Source organism: Mustela nivalis (assembly GCF_964662115.1).
Source record: "Mustela nivalis genome assembly, chromosome: 1".
Taxonomy (NCBI): domain Eukaryota; kingdom Metazoa; phylum Chordata; class Mammalia; order Carnivora; family Mustelidae; genus Mustela; species Mustela nivalis.
In genome coordinates this window covers 164,316,053-164,330,013 of record NC_139020.1, presented here as the reverse complement: position 1 = coordinate 164,330,013, position 13,961 = coordinate 164,316,053, and the positions used below count along the sequence as shown (strand labels likewise).

At 39.5% G+C, this 13,961-nt stretch overlaps 1 protein-coding gene across 5 annotated transcripts in view; it reads right to left on the bottom strand.

Moving 5' to 3' along the window:
• VGLL4 (vestigial like family member 4) overlaps positions 1–13,961 on the bottom strand; it is a 154,097-nt gene that overhangs the window by 60,766 nt on the left and 79,370 nt on the right. The gene's annotated exons all lie outside the window — the stretch shown is intronic.

The following is a 13,961-nucleotide window of genomic DNA, read 5'->3' as shown; positions in this document are numbered from 1 at the left end:
TTCATTGGATGACCTACAGGTGCCATTAGTAAGGTTCATCACCAAACTAAGGATATTTGGCAAAATGTTTTCATGTAAGCAAATCACACATGAAGGACTTTGCAAATAATCAAATGAATGGAATAAGAGTACAAACAATATTCTCCCCTTCAAATCTCCAAATTGTATAATAGCTTTATTAAGAGATAATTCATATACCACACAATTTACCCATTTAAAGTGTCCAATTCAATGAGTTTTAGTGTAAGCACAGGGTTGTACAACAATCATTAGAATACTTCTTCCCTGCAAAAAAGACTGTACCCTGTAGTAGTCACTACCCACACTATACCCCCTCTCCAGTCTCTGGCAACTACCACCATACTTTTTGTTTCTTTATAATTGCCTATTCCAGATATTTCATATAAGTAGAATCATATCTGTGGCTTTCTGTGTCTGGCTTCTTTCACTCAGCTAATGTTTTCAAGGCCAATCCATGTTGTAATATATATACCAGTACTGCATTCCTTTTCATCGCCAAGTAATATTCCATTCTACGGGATTTACCACATCTTATTTATCTGTTCATTGGTTAAGGGATATTTGCATTGGTCCTCTTTGGGGTGGGGGGCAATTCTGAATAATGCTGCTATGGATGTCTGCGGACAAACTTTTGTGAGGCTATGTTTTCAAATCTCTTGGGTGTATACCTAGGGATGGAATCACTGAGTCAAATGGCAGCCCTAAGTTTGACATTCTGAGGAACGAGCACACTGTTTTCTTAAGTGTCTGTGCCATTTACAATCCCACCAGCAGCATATGAGGGTTCCAATCCCTCCACATCCCTGTCAGCCCTTGTTACTGTCTGTTTTATCTTAGCCATTTTAGTGGGTATAAAGTGGTACTTCGCTGTAGTTTTAATTGCACTTTCCTAATGACTAATGATGTTCAATCTCTTTTCATGTGCTCATGAAATTTTTTTTTTATATCTTCTTTGTATATTTGTATACCTTCTTTGTATTTGTATATCTTTGTATATCTTCTTTGGAGAAATGTCTATTCAAGTCCTTTATCCAATTTTAAATTGGGTTACTATCTATGTTATTGTTGAGGTGTAAGAGTTCTTTATATGTTCTGGATTCAAGTCCCTTACCAGATATATAGGATTTGTGCAAATTGTTCTTCCAGTCTGTGGGCTGCCTTCTCATTCAAATCTATTATTACCAATTATCTATTCCATGGCCTTCAGACTTGGGAACAAAAGACGCTTACACAAAATCTGACCCTCATTCTTACCTCTTTTACAAGGCATGCAAATTTTATAACAAACGCTCTTTTAAAAGCCATTATCTTTCCATCCTGTTTCCTTTTTCTAAGATTTTATTTCTTTATTTTCGAGAGAGAGAAAGAGAGAACGTGAGCAGTAGTGGAGGGAAAAGGCAGAGAGAGGAAGAGGAAGAAGCAGGTTTCCCACTGAGCAGGGAGCCCGATGTGGGGCTTGACCCCAGGACTCTTGAGAACATGGCCTGAACTGAAAGCAGATGCTTATCGACTGAGCCACCCAGGTGCCCCTCCACCCTGTTTAGTGATAAGCCAATCTATGCTGAATGACAAGGACCCAGCTATTACTAAATACCCACCGGGGTAGCAAACTCCAGAAAAATAAATAACAGTGAAGTTCACCACAGACATTCTGCCATTTTAGAAATTCAATCCATCCTCCCAAAGCCTTGTTCTAATGGTTTTACAAAATAAAGAAATATAATGTCATGCTATTAACAGACTGCAGAACGTACATGCATCTTGCCAACCTATTTTCTTTAAAACCATGCTGACAATGATTGTTAAAACTGCTCCCATGCTAGAATGCTCCTAAATTGTTTTAGCCTTGACACAAGGTCAACAGGAATTAGACTAATGAAGAAATAAAACAAAACTGAAACACTTTAATTTGGGGCCTACTAGACTATATTAGGTTTTTGGCAAATAAAATGGATGAGTGGTTGCAACCAGTGGCATTTATATTTCACTATTAGTTCTCCAAGGTTCACATTCTCTCTGTGCCATTAACCTTCAGGGTCTAGGTCTCTGTCAATCTCACTTCAACCATGCTTTCTCAGGATTACAGAATCAGTAATTCCAGAGCACATTATGGCACAGACCCAGTCAAATCAGAGAGACAGATGTGAGCTCATGTAATTGAGAGGCTTCCATCTGTTCCACTGAAAACCGAGGACTGAGACTCTCGCAGTTTCTTATACTCACTCAGGGCTATTCAGGCTCTGGATGGCCCATTTACTTAAGCGCTCAGTAGTTCAGCAAATATCTAACACGGCTGAAGTTTCTATCTTTCTTGCCAAAGGTGGATGGACATTTATTGAAGATGCTCACATTAGATCTATTACGGATCCCCAATGTGGCTGAAAGCACAGAGGTGATAATCCCAGATGGAGAAAGTGACATCACCTCAGACATATCCAAATCCTAGCTTCCACATCAACGCACACATCATCAAGTTTCCTCACTGAGACAGCAGATTATCTACTGGGATAATATCAAGGCACTGCAGACTTGCTGGAAGGAAAAGAAGAAAGAATCCACAAAGCAGAAGCAGTAAAGGTTTTTGTTTTAGCAAAGAGTTAAAAACAGGTGTTGTATACAGAAGAGAAATTGCATTTTTTAATCTCAGGATTTTCTGTAAATTGCTAATGAATATTTCTAGGACTACTGAGATGAAGCTGACTCTATGTGACAAATGCTATTACTGGAAATTTGGAAATAAATTACTTTCACTTAAGTACAATCTTGATCTACTGAGCTCCTATTTGGAGCAGCAATGGTTCTCCGTTTACTTTTATCAATCCATGGAAATTCTCCTTTTTGTTTCTCATTCAGTTCCTCCTAATCCTCACTTAGCACAAGGCTTTTAGAAGTGTGGTCCCTGTGGTTTCTGACCACATCAGAAACACCAGAGACGCTTATTTAAAACGCAGGGGCGCCTGGGTGGCTCTGTCAGCTGAGTATCTGACTCCTGTTTTCAGCTCTGTCATGATCTCATGGATGGATTGTGAAATGAGTACCAAGTCAGGTCCCACGCTCAGTGGGGAATCTGGTTGAAGATTCTCTCCCTCTGCACCCTGCCCTGGTCATGCACATGCACATTCTCTCTCTCTCTCAAATAAATAAATCTCTTTTAAAAAATAATAAAATAAAATAAAAAGATTATTCCTAGACCTGACCCCAGTCCTAATGAAAAAGTGAGGGACCCTAAAAATTTTAAGTCCAGCATGCTCCCCAGGGGTGTTCCTGCATTTTGCTTGAATCTCCTCTTGTGCCCCTTCACTCTCAAAGCTGATCCATGATATGATTAAGCAATACTATGATCAAACAAACATTTCCAACAGCCCAAGGGAAGTTGCAGCAGAAACTGGTGGAAGGGGAAAAACTGATGATCGTGAGTATCTGAATCCTCAAGCATCCAGTCAGGAAATTTCTAAAGAGCTGGGGTTCAGAGAATAGAGTTTAGGCTCTCTCCATTACCACCAGCCAACAATAACATGTAAAAGAGCTAAACATAGCCTTGAGGAGAGCTCATCTCTGTTTTCAAACAAAGACATATTTCTCTCACTGTTTTTAATGTTCACTTCTTCAGATGTTAGAATGTTTAAGTTAAATGACCTTCAGTGGTGCCTCAGTTTCCTTACACGTAAAATGGGCATACTAAACACCTGCTCCCTTATACTCTCTTTAATGTGTATTCTGCCATATACTTCCTATAGGTCTTTTGCATGACAAAATAACTCATCCCCACAAAAGCTTTGAACTATGCAATAAAAGCTTCGAGATAGTCGATAAAAGCCATATAGATCCTTCTGATCACCAGTTTGTAAATTTTTTTTCTAGAAAAACAAAAGGGGAAGGAAAGGGAGCAAAGAGAAACTTCTACTTTAACCCCAGAAACTAGCCTTAACTTGCTCAGCAGGAAACAGCTCGCCTTCTTCCAACTAGCTCCTCATGTTTAAACTGAGACCAGCTATAAAAGCACTGTGATCACTCTCTGAGAGGTCACAGCAGGTAAACTGAGGATGGCATTAAGACCTGCTCAGCATGACTGGTGTCAGTGGAGGGAGAAATCAAAATCCTCTGGTGGATCTGCCTTGGAAAACATGTCACTTCATTCTGTAAATACTTACAGCATAAGAAACAAAGTAAAACTAATTAAGAAATAAAATAATAATTTAGGGGGAAAAAAATCACATGCTGACTTCTAAAGGGTTCTCTCTTCAAAACTTGAGAAGTACCAGAGGCTTTTCCTTTTGTCCCAGATTGTTTCCCAAATGCTACTTTCTGACAGAAGGGTGCACTCAGGAGTCCTGCATGTTGCCATGTGTGTCAGATCATTCATCTGAGGCCGTACATTTCCTTTAAATCCTACAAGCAGGTAGGATTCTAAGTAGGATTGCTAGCATTTGGCAGTCTTATCTTTCTGACCCCATGAGAACATAGAACAAAATTACAGAACACTTAGTTTATAACCCATTATGGATTTAGGTTGAATGACATTTGGTTCTGAAGTCTTTCAAAGTACAGTCTTGAAAATGTCAAAGACCATCTATCCATCTATAGCCATACAGACAGAGATATTGATGTAGATACATATTTTTAAATTTATATATATAAATATATTTATATATATATAATTTATATATACATATAAATTATATATAATGTGTTTCTATTTTATATAATATAATATAATATAATCTCCTAAGATCTGTGAAATTACAGATCTGAAATAAAAAAGCCAGTTTCACTGCCATACACACAGACACATATATATAAAATTTCATACACAAACACAACAGAATCACCACCTCTACAGTGTAAATTACTCCAGAGCAATTCACAAACAGTCATGGCTCTGTGCAACATATAAATAGGGGAGCAAAGCCAAATGGAGTAAAGACAAAGCCAGAGATTGTCAGCCTACCTGTAAGCAGAAATTATCACTCAGATATTCAAAATAAACCATGCTATTACACTAGAGAAGTTATACCCCTGGGTTGGGACCATGACACCTTGCTGGGGTTCATATGCTAATCAGCAAATAAAATGACATGTTTTCTCTTGCTTTTTCATAGCTGAAGAAGAGTGAAGAAGGCGTTGTAGTCAGTATACTGTTCAGCCCAACCTTCACCTAGGAGCTATTACATATATATATTTTTTAATTTAATATATTTTTTTTAAACAGACTTATTTATTTGAGAGGAGAGAGAAAGAGAGTACGTGAGCAGGGGAAGGGGCAGAGGGAGAGGATATCCAAGCAGACTCCTGTGGAGTGTGGAGCCCGATGCAGGGCTCAGTCCCACAAGTCATGAGATCAGGACCTGAGCTGAATCCAAGAGCTGGACACTCAATCGACTGAGCCACCCAGGCATCCCTCTATTATTGCTTCTTAAAAAATACTATTGTTTGGATAAATAAAACGTGGTATACCCATACAAGGGACTGTATTCAGCAATCAAAAGGAATGGAGTACTGACTGATACATGCTCCAAGACAATGAACCTTTATCATGCTACATGAAAAAAGCCAGTCACAAAAGACCATATACTATATGATTCCATTTATATGAAATGTTCAGAATAAGCAGATCTATTGAGACAGAAAGTAGACTTGGGGGTTACCAGAACCTGGTAAGAGAGGGATGGAGAGTGACTACTAATAGGTACAAGGTTTCTTTGGAGGGTAATGAAAATATTAGATCATGGTGATGATTGCCCAACTGTGAATATACTAAAATCGGTAAGCCGTAACATTTTACAGGGGTGAATTTTGTGGTATGTGAACTGCATCTCAGCAAAGCTGTTTAAAAATCCTAGGTTTTAAAGTAACTATCGTCTTTTAAAAAAACTATAGCAGGAGGATGCCTGGGTGGCTCAGTTGGTGTTGGTTAAGCCAATGCTTTTCACTCAGGTCATGATCCCAGAGTCCTGGGATCGAGTCCCCCGTCAGGAATCCTTGCTCAGCGGGGAGCCTCCTTCTCTCTCTGCCTCTGCCTGACACTCTGCCTGCTTGTGCTCTCTCTCACTCTCTCTCTCTGACAAATAAATAATAAATAAAATCTTTATTTTTTTTAAACCAACTATAGCAGAAACAGAACCAATAATGAGGTGAGTAAATAGGGCAGCTTTGTATCTTTCCAAGATTCTCAGTAAACCCTGGGCATTATAAGAATTAACCAACAGGCACAGCTGCAGTGGTTAACTAAAATGAGGTAAATCAAACGTGGCAGGGAAATTCTGAATACACACACACAAAATGTGCCAAGAAAGAAAGAAAGAGAAAGCCCTATACACATATGACACAAAATCAAAGCAACAGGAGCCCTCATATGGGTGGATGAGTGTTTAACTGTCACTCATGTTACCAGGGTTCTCTTGTTAATTAAAAGATAAGACCTGGGAAAGGCAGGAGCCTGAAGTTTTGTTTCGTCATGACATGTAAAATCTAGCATAGCTGGAGATTTCATAACATTAACAAGGCAGTAATAAGTATTTTAAGGTGCCATGCATATTTCCCTGGCTGTACTCTAAACACCACTATGACAGCTATGAGCTGTGATGATCCCACCTCTTTAAAGGGAATGGAAGAGTCATGCTACAGAAAAATCACTTACAGACAAACTAAGTGGCATTCCCATCTTCCACAAAGTGAAGTGAAAAACAGGTTACTAGAAGGTCACAAACAGCTACTGTACTGTGTGACACACAAATCAGTGAGCAAAGAGGAACACGATAAAGTCAAAGCCGGAGATTGTTGGTCTACCCAACAGACCCAACTGTTACTTGATAACAATCATATTATCTCAGCCCTCTAGCATAAGGGCTCTATGATCTTGAATTATCACACATTTACTTAGTACCTGCCATGGTCACAAACAATGAGAAATGCTACTGGCAGAAGGATACAACAAAGATGGTGTTCTCCATGCCCTCAAGTAACTTGCACTTTAGATGTGATGATTTCCTATCTAGATGGCAGTGAAAGTGAATTTGAAAGTTTTTGTTAAACATACAATTGAGTCTTGTCATTTTTCAAAGCAGTCATTCTAGAATGATGCAAATCTACCTATTCCAAAGAAAACGGTCACTGTTTTTTTTTTTAAGATTTTATTTATTTATTTGACAGAGAGAGATCACAAGTAGGCAGAGAGGCAAGTAGAGAGAGGAGGAAGCAGGCTCCCTGCTGAGCAGAGAGCCCAATGCAGCCGGATGCGGGACTCGATCCCAGGACCCTGAGATCATGACCTGAGCCGAAGGCAGCGGCTTAACCCACTGAGCCACCCAGGCACCCTGAAAACGGTCACTGATTAAAAGGTATTTTCCAGGGGCACCTGGGTGGCTCAGTGGGATAAGCCTCTGCCTGTGGCTCAAGATCTCTGTCTGTCAAATAAATAAATAAAATCTTTTTTAAAAATGGTATTTTCCAGCTCTATTTGTGAAACTGGCTTTAGAGTAACAGGAAAAAAAGAGTTCATCATTTTATAGGCATACCTACACAGAACTGTGCCAGGCTAACAGCACTCTACAAGTGTCTAATATATATGGAACATATAATATGTAATACTTACATGTATGTGTGTGTATATATATATATATATATATATATATATATATATATAATGTATAAACAATATATATACAATCACTAGCCACCATATAAAACAGTCAAAAGAATGTACCTCAGACCTTAAAGGCAACTTCTTAATAAAAAAAAAAACCAACAAAACAGCAATGTTCTGAGAATGAGATCACCACAATGTTAGGTTAAATGTGTAATCTTCCAAGGTAATTATTTTGAAGACAAGTTTGAACACCTTACTTATTCAGATATATAAGTTGTTACATTTGTTTGCTTTTAATATCATACTCTATTTACATTAAAGATAACAAAATACAGGTGATATAACTGCCAAATGAATATTACAGGCTATAAACCCTACAGAAATTCACAAGAGGGGGATATAAATATTGTCATACATGAAAGAAGACGAGGCATCTTGTTAGACATTGAGGACTTAAAAGATTACACACAGTACAATTCCTGCCTTTAAAAAAGTTTTAGATAAAGTTTCACAGATGGAGGATGAGCCACACCCTGAAGGGTATATAGAATTCATCTAGCTGGAAAGAAGCAGGAAGGGCATTCCAAATTGGGAAATTGAAAGAACCTACCGGAGGGAATGGCTATGCAAACCAGAAGAGAAATCAAACTGGAGCGAGGAGTGCTTAATCCCTGAGCTTTACTTTAACAGGCCAGTGGTTGGATGAATCATTACTAAATACAAAATAAGGCAAAGCAACACTATACTAAAGGGAAGTGTTCCCAAAAAAAGAGTCCTCTGTGCCACGTTGGTGTTTGTTCACATCCCTCAATCCGGCTGCCTGCTGGTTTCCACGGCTTGGATTTACCCATTTGGAAAAACAACCCCTTTTTTGACAATACCAAAATCACTACCTCTGCTTGTGATCTGACAAGGAATACACAGATTCCAGCCTTTCAGACGATCAACCCATCGAAAGTAAAGAATACATCTTTTTGCACAAAATACCAAACAGCAGTGTCATTCCTAGTATTCCCACAAGTAACGCATTTAAGTTAACAATGAAAAACACTTTAATATTGTCCAGAGACCTCCAGCATGACTAAAATTTATAAGACCAGCTACACAAAGTATCAGTGAGGATGTATAGTTCCTGGAACCATTATACAACACTGGTAGGAGAACAGGATGGTACAACCACTTTGGAAAACAGATGAAAGTCTCAAAAATAAATAAATAAATAAATAAAAGAAGAAGAAAGAAAGTGAAACGTACCAATGACCCAGCAGGTCCACACGTATGTATCCAAGAGAAAGGGGTGCATTTATCCCCAAAAATGCTTGGACAAAAATATTCAGAGGCTGTACCACCAAGTGAATGAATTTAAGAGCTATACTGCTAAAAATGGTTAAGATAATAAATTTCAGCATATGCATATTTTGCCACAAAAAAATGTTTAAAGCAATTTTATTCATTTAAAGCAATTTTATTCATAATAGTTAAAAACTGGAAACAACACAAATGTCCCTCAACCTTAGACTAGATAGGCAGATTATGACATACTCCTACAATGGACTTCAGCCCAGCAATACAAAGAACAAATCACTGATCCATACAACACGCCACTCAAAAATATGTTGAGCACAAAAAGTTGAAATCAAATGATTCTATTTATATGAAGCTCAAGAGTAGACAAAACTAATCTATAACTACATAAGTCAAAATAGCAGTTATCGTTGGGGGATGTGTATGGCCTATCCAAGGAAGCATAAAGGAATACTCTGGGGTGATAGATATGTTCTGTATCTTGATTTGATTTGTTCTTACAAAAGTTATAAACAGAGGGAAAAATCATTCTAAGCCATGCCCTGAAGACTGCACCATCATCAATTATGCCTCAATAAAAACAAAGTAAGAAAAACAAAAATTAAATAAGTAGAACACACCAGTAGTCCTTTATCCATATGAAGCCCAAGGCTTGCATTTTTATCTAGTCCTCCCCAAATACGCTTTTCACAGAGAAAGAGCTCACAATAAAAATCTCCTCCCGGGGTATTGTAAGATCTATTCTATTCAGGGCAATAATTTTAAAGGTCTGACCAGAGTCCTTTAAGAAGGACTCTTCTGACCAGAAGTCCTTTAAGAAGAGCATATAAATTGATTTCCTGAGCCTTTTTAAAACTCACTGATTTTTTTTTCTTTTTTCCTTTTTTATTTTTTTAGAGGAAGGAGAGAGGGAACTAGGAGGGACAGAGGGAAGAGGAGAGAATCTTAAGCAGGATCCACACTCAGCATGACATGGGGCTTGATCTCATGAAATCATGAACTGAGCCAAAATCAGGAGTTGGAAATTAACAAATTGAGTCACCCACCAAGGCACCCCAGGTGCCCCAACATTCACTGACTTTTTAAATTCTAAATATATTCTGTTCTTCTAAGGACATAAACAAATCATTTGACCTTTGTTAATTAAAAAAAAAAAAAAAAAAAAGAGGGGCACCTGGGTGGCTCAGTCAGTTAAGCATCAGCCTTTGGCTCAGGTCATCAGGGTCCTAGGATCAAGCCCCACATCAGTCTCCCTGCTCAGTGGAGAGGCTGCTTCTCCCTTTCCCTCTGCCTGCCACTCTGCCTACTTGTGCCGTGCTCTCTCTCTCTTATCTCTCTGTCAGCTGGGGTCATGATCTTGGCGTCCTGAGACTGAGCCCCGCATCAGGCTCCCTGCTCAGCGGAGAGCCTGCTTCTCCATCTCCTACTTCCCCTGCTTGTGTTCATTCTCTCACTGTTTCTCTCTGCCAAATAAATAAAACCTTATTTTTAAAAAAATGAAAAGGAAAAGATGATAACGCTACAATAAATGTTAGGTCCCAATATAAAAGCTAGGTATAACAGAGTGAAGCAGTCTGATTCTTTGAGCATGGGGGCAGGGGGGGGGAGTAAAAGGGGTGCCTGGGTGGCTCAGTCATTAAGTGTCTGTCTTCAGTTCAGGTCATGATCCCAAGGTCCTGGGTTCAAGCCCTACATCAGGCTCCCTGCTCAGTGGGAAGCCTACTTCTCCCTCTCCCACCACCCCCCCGCTTTTGTTCCCTCTCTCTCTCTGTGTCTCTGTCAAATAAATAAATAAAATCTTTTTTAAAAAGGGGGGGTGGGTAAAAGACCTGACTTCTCATATTCCAAAGGAAATTTTCCAAAAGTTTCTTTGATGTACTTTAAATCCTTCACAACACCATGAGGGAAATAAATCACCTACTCAAATCTGTACTTTGAAGCTTGAAGCTTAAAAATAAAAGCAGTCACTTTTTAGGTATGGATGCAACTATTCTAAATAGTAAATCAGCTAACAGACATCAACCTGTTAATAATGACACTTCAAAATCTGTAATTATCTTCTTTATTTATGTACTTGTTCACAGTCCATCTCTCCTACTAGAACATAGACTCCAAAAACCCAGGGATACTGCTGTTTGTTTTGTTAAGAGCTAAGTCCCCAGCACATAAACCAGTGCCTGGCACACAATAAGGATTAAATAGTTTCCCATAAATGTTCAGTTAGTTAACAGACAATCCAGAGTGCAGTAATTAGAAAACAAAAAGAACAGGAGCAATTATTACAACCAACTAGTCCACTTGCTAAGTTTTTCTATAGAAACAGCCTTAAACAGTTTTCTTTCTTCCCCTCTCCTTTGCCAGCTGCTATTCCTTCCTCTAAGGACATTCTAAGAGTTAACTTCCTTGTGTTACCAAATAACCGACAATCCCTGGGTTAACCACACAATTTCAATGTTTCTTTCTTTAACAAAAAGACCCTGGAGTAGATTCATACCTAAGCAGACACCACAGATGTTTGGTGCTAACAACAAAGAGATGAAAGACAAAGTCCTAGCCCTCCCAGAGTTTATAGAAAGGCAGACTGAGGAGTATATAACACAGTGAAATAAATTCTCTGACAAAACCATGCTCGGCATGCCACAAAACTACAAACAAAACACCTAATTCAGCTAAAAAGGCAGGAGTGAGGAGGGTCACTTTCGAGGAGTCTCTGCACTTGAGGGACTAAGAGAAGTCAAGAGAAAGGGCAGGGGACGCGGATTTCAGAGAGAAGCAATGGTTCACTCAAATACAGCTGACCTTTGAACAAAATGGGTTTGAACTGCTCAGGTCCCCTTGCATGCAATTTTCTTCCAGTAAATACAGTACAGTACTGTAAATGTACTTCCTCTTCCTTACAATTTTCTTATTAACACTTGCTTTTCTCTAGCTGACTTTACTTTTTTTTTTTTAAGATTTTATTTATTTATTTGACAGAGAGAAATCACAAGTAGATGGAGAGGCAGGCAGAGAGAGAGAGAGAGAGGGAAGCAGGCTCCCTGCCGAGCAGAGAGCCCGATGCGGGACTCGATCCCAGGACCCTGAGATCATGACCTGAGCCGAAGGCAGTGGCTTAACCCACTGAGCCACCCAGGCGCCCGCTAGCTGACTTTATTGTGAGAATACAGTATATAACACACAGGATATACAAAACATACATGAATCACTCTTTGTTATATTATCAGTAAGGTTTCCAATCAACAGTAAGCTATTAGTAGTTAAGTTTTTGGGAAGTCAGAAGTTATACACATGTTTTCAAGTACACGAAGTGGGGGCAGTAAAGGGAGGGGTGGATAGGCACCTCTCGCCCTCAGCTGTCTGTGAACTGTAGTTTGATGTATCTGGGCTACAGGGTGTGGGTGAAGGAATAATAAAAAATAGGGCTGTAACAGCAAATAAGGGATGGCACTCTGGTAATACTATGGATAAAGGCTTAGAAGAGAACAAGATTAGAGGCAGGGGTCAGTTGTGGGGTTATTTTAGGAATAAAGAAGAAAATTGATAGAGACCTAAGAGAAGAGTTCCTAGTACCTCTTCAACTCCTCATTCTGTTCTTTGTTCCCCAGTGACCATTCTTGCCCAGAGCTTCACTTATTCTCTCTCCCAAACTAGTATCACCAGCAATGGCCTCTTGTCTGAGCTCTAGATCCATATATCCAATCCTATAATATTTAGCTCTTCTTCGAAATTTTAAAGATCCTTCAAACTCAACATATCTGAAACTAAACTCGTGATCTCATCCCAGAACCCAGTCCTCTCACTGTATTTCCCACCTCTGCAAATGGCAGAACCTTCCTTCCACTCACCTGGACAAGCTAGAAACCTAGGAAGCACTTCCATGTCTTCTATGTCTTCTCTCTCATCCCCTACTCCAGCCTCTCCCCATGTACTGCCAGTCTTCTCTCTAAATTTTTCTTCTACTCCTTTGCTTTTCCATGACTGCCACCACAATCTGAGTGACTACTATCTCTTGCCTAAACCAGTGCAGCACATTCACATTCTCTCCTATTTCTACGTTCTTTCCTTCTTCCCTTCCAATCTGTTCTCAAGCTGCAACCACAGCTTGCTTGTCTTTAATGTTTATCAGCCTGCCTCACTCTTTCATACCCTCCTACCAACACCAGGAGCTCCATAAAGCTCCTGTCCATTTTGCTCACCACATACTCACCAGCACTTAATTCCCAATGGGGTGCATATTCAAAGCGTATTTGAGCCAAGGGATATAAGAAGTTTAAGATTTTGGAAGGAGTCAACACCAAATGGTATTAGGAGATTCAACTAGGTAAGGACTGAAAAGTGTCCACTGAACTTTCCACTAGGATATCACTTAGTGGCTTCATCCAGAACAACTTAAGTGAAGCTGTGGGAGCAGAAATGAGATGATGTGAGATGACAGTGGACTGAGGAGAGACTGGACAGAAGGAAGTAGAAACAAGTTGACCACATTCTTCTAAAAACTTGGATGGCAAAGGTAAGAGTCTAATAGCTGCAACAGGGGTGGGGGGCAAGAGAGTGAGTAAGATTTAGGGATGAGTTTGGTTTTGTTTTAAAGTTGGGAAAAACTTGTGTGCTTAAGCACATGATAAAGAGAAAGAACCAGGAGAGGAAGAAGGGGAAATCAGAAGCAGATCACAGAGAAGTCCCTGAGGCCAGAAGAGCTGGTATCTATGAGCACCAATAGAAGAATTAGCCTTTCAGTAAGCCTAAGGGAAGGGGAAGAAGGATGGAGGTGGATCCAGAAGAGTCTGCAGGTGGAAAAGCAAGATGTGGTGGTTCTTCTATCTTTTCCTTAAAGGATACACAAGAGTTCTTCCAGCTCTATAAGAAGGCCCTCTCCCAATCTGTTTTGAACAAAATATAGAACCAAGTGAGTGCGTATGTGTATTACATTTATTGCTGGACACCAAGAGCAATGTCCGATGTCTGCTGTTGGTTCTAGAACTCTACTCCACCTCCTCCCTCCCCAAATCAGCCATCTTTCACCAGTATAAAGCCTCTCAGAGAAAAAGTG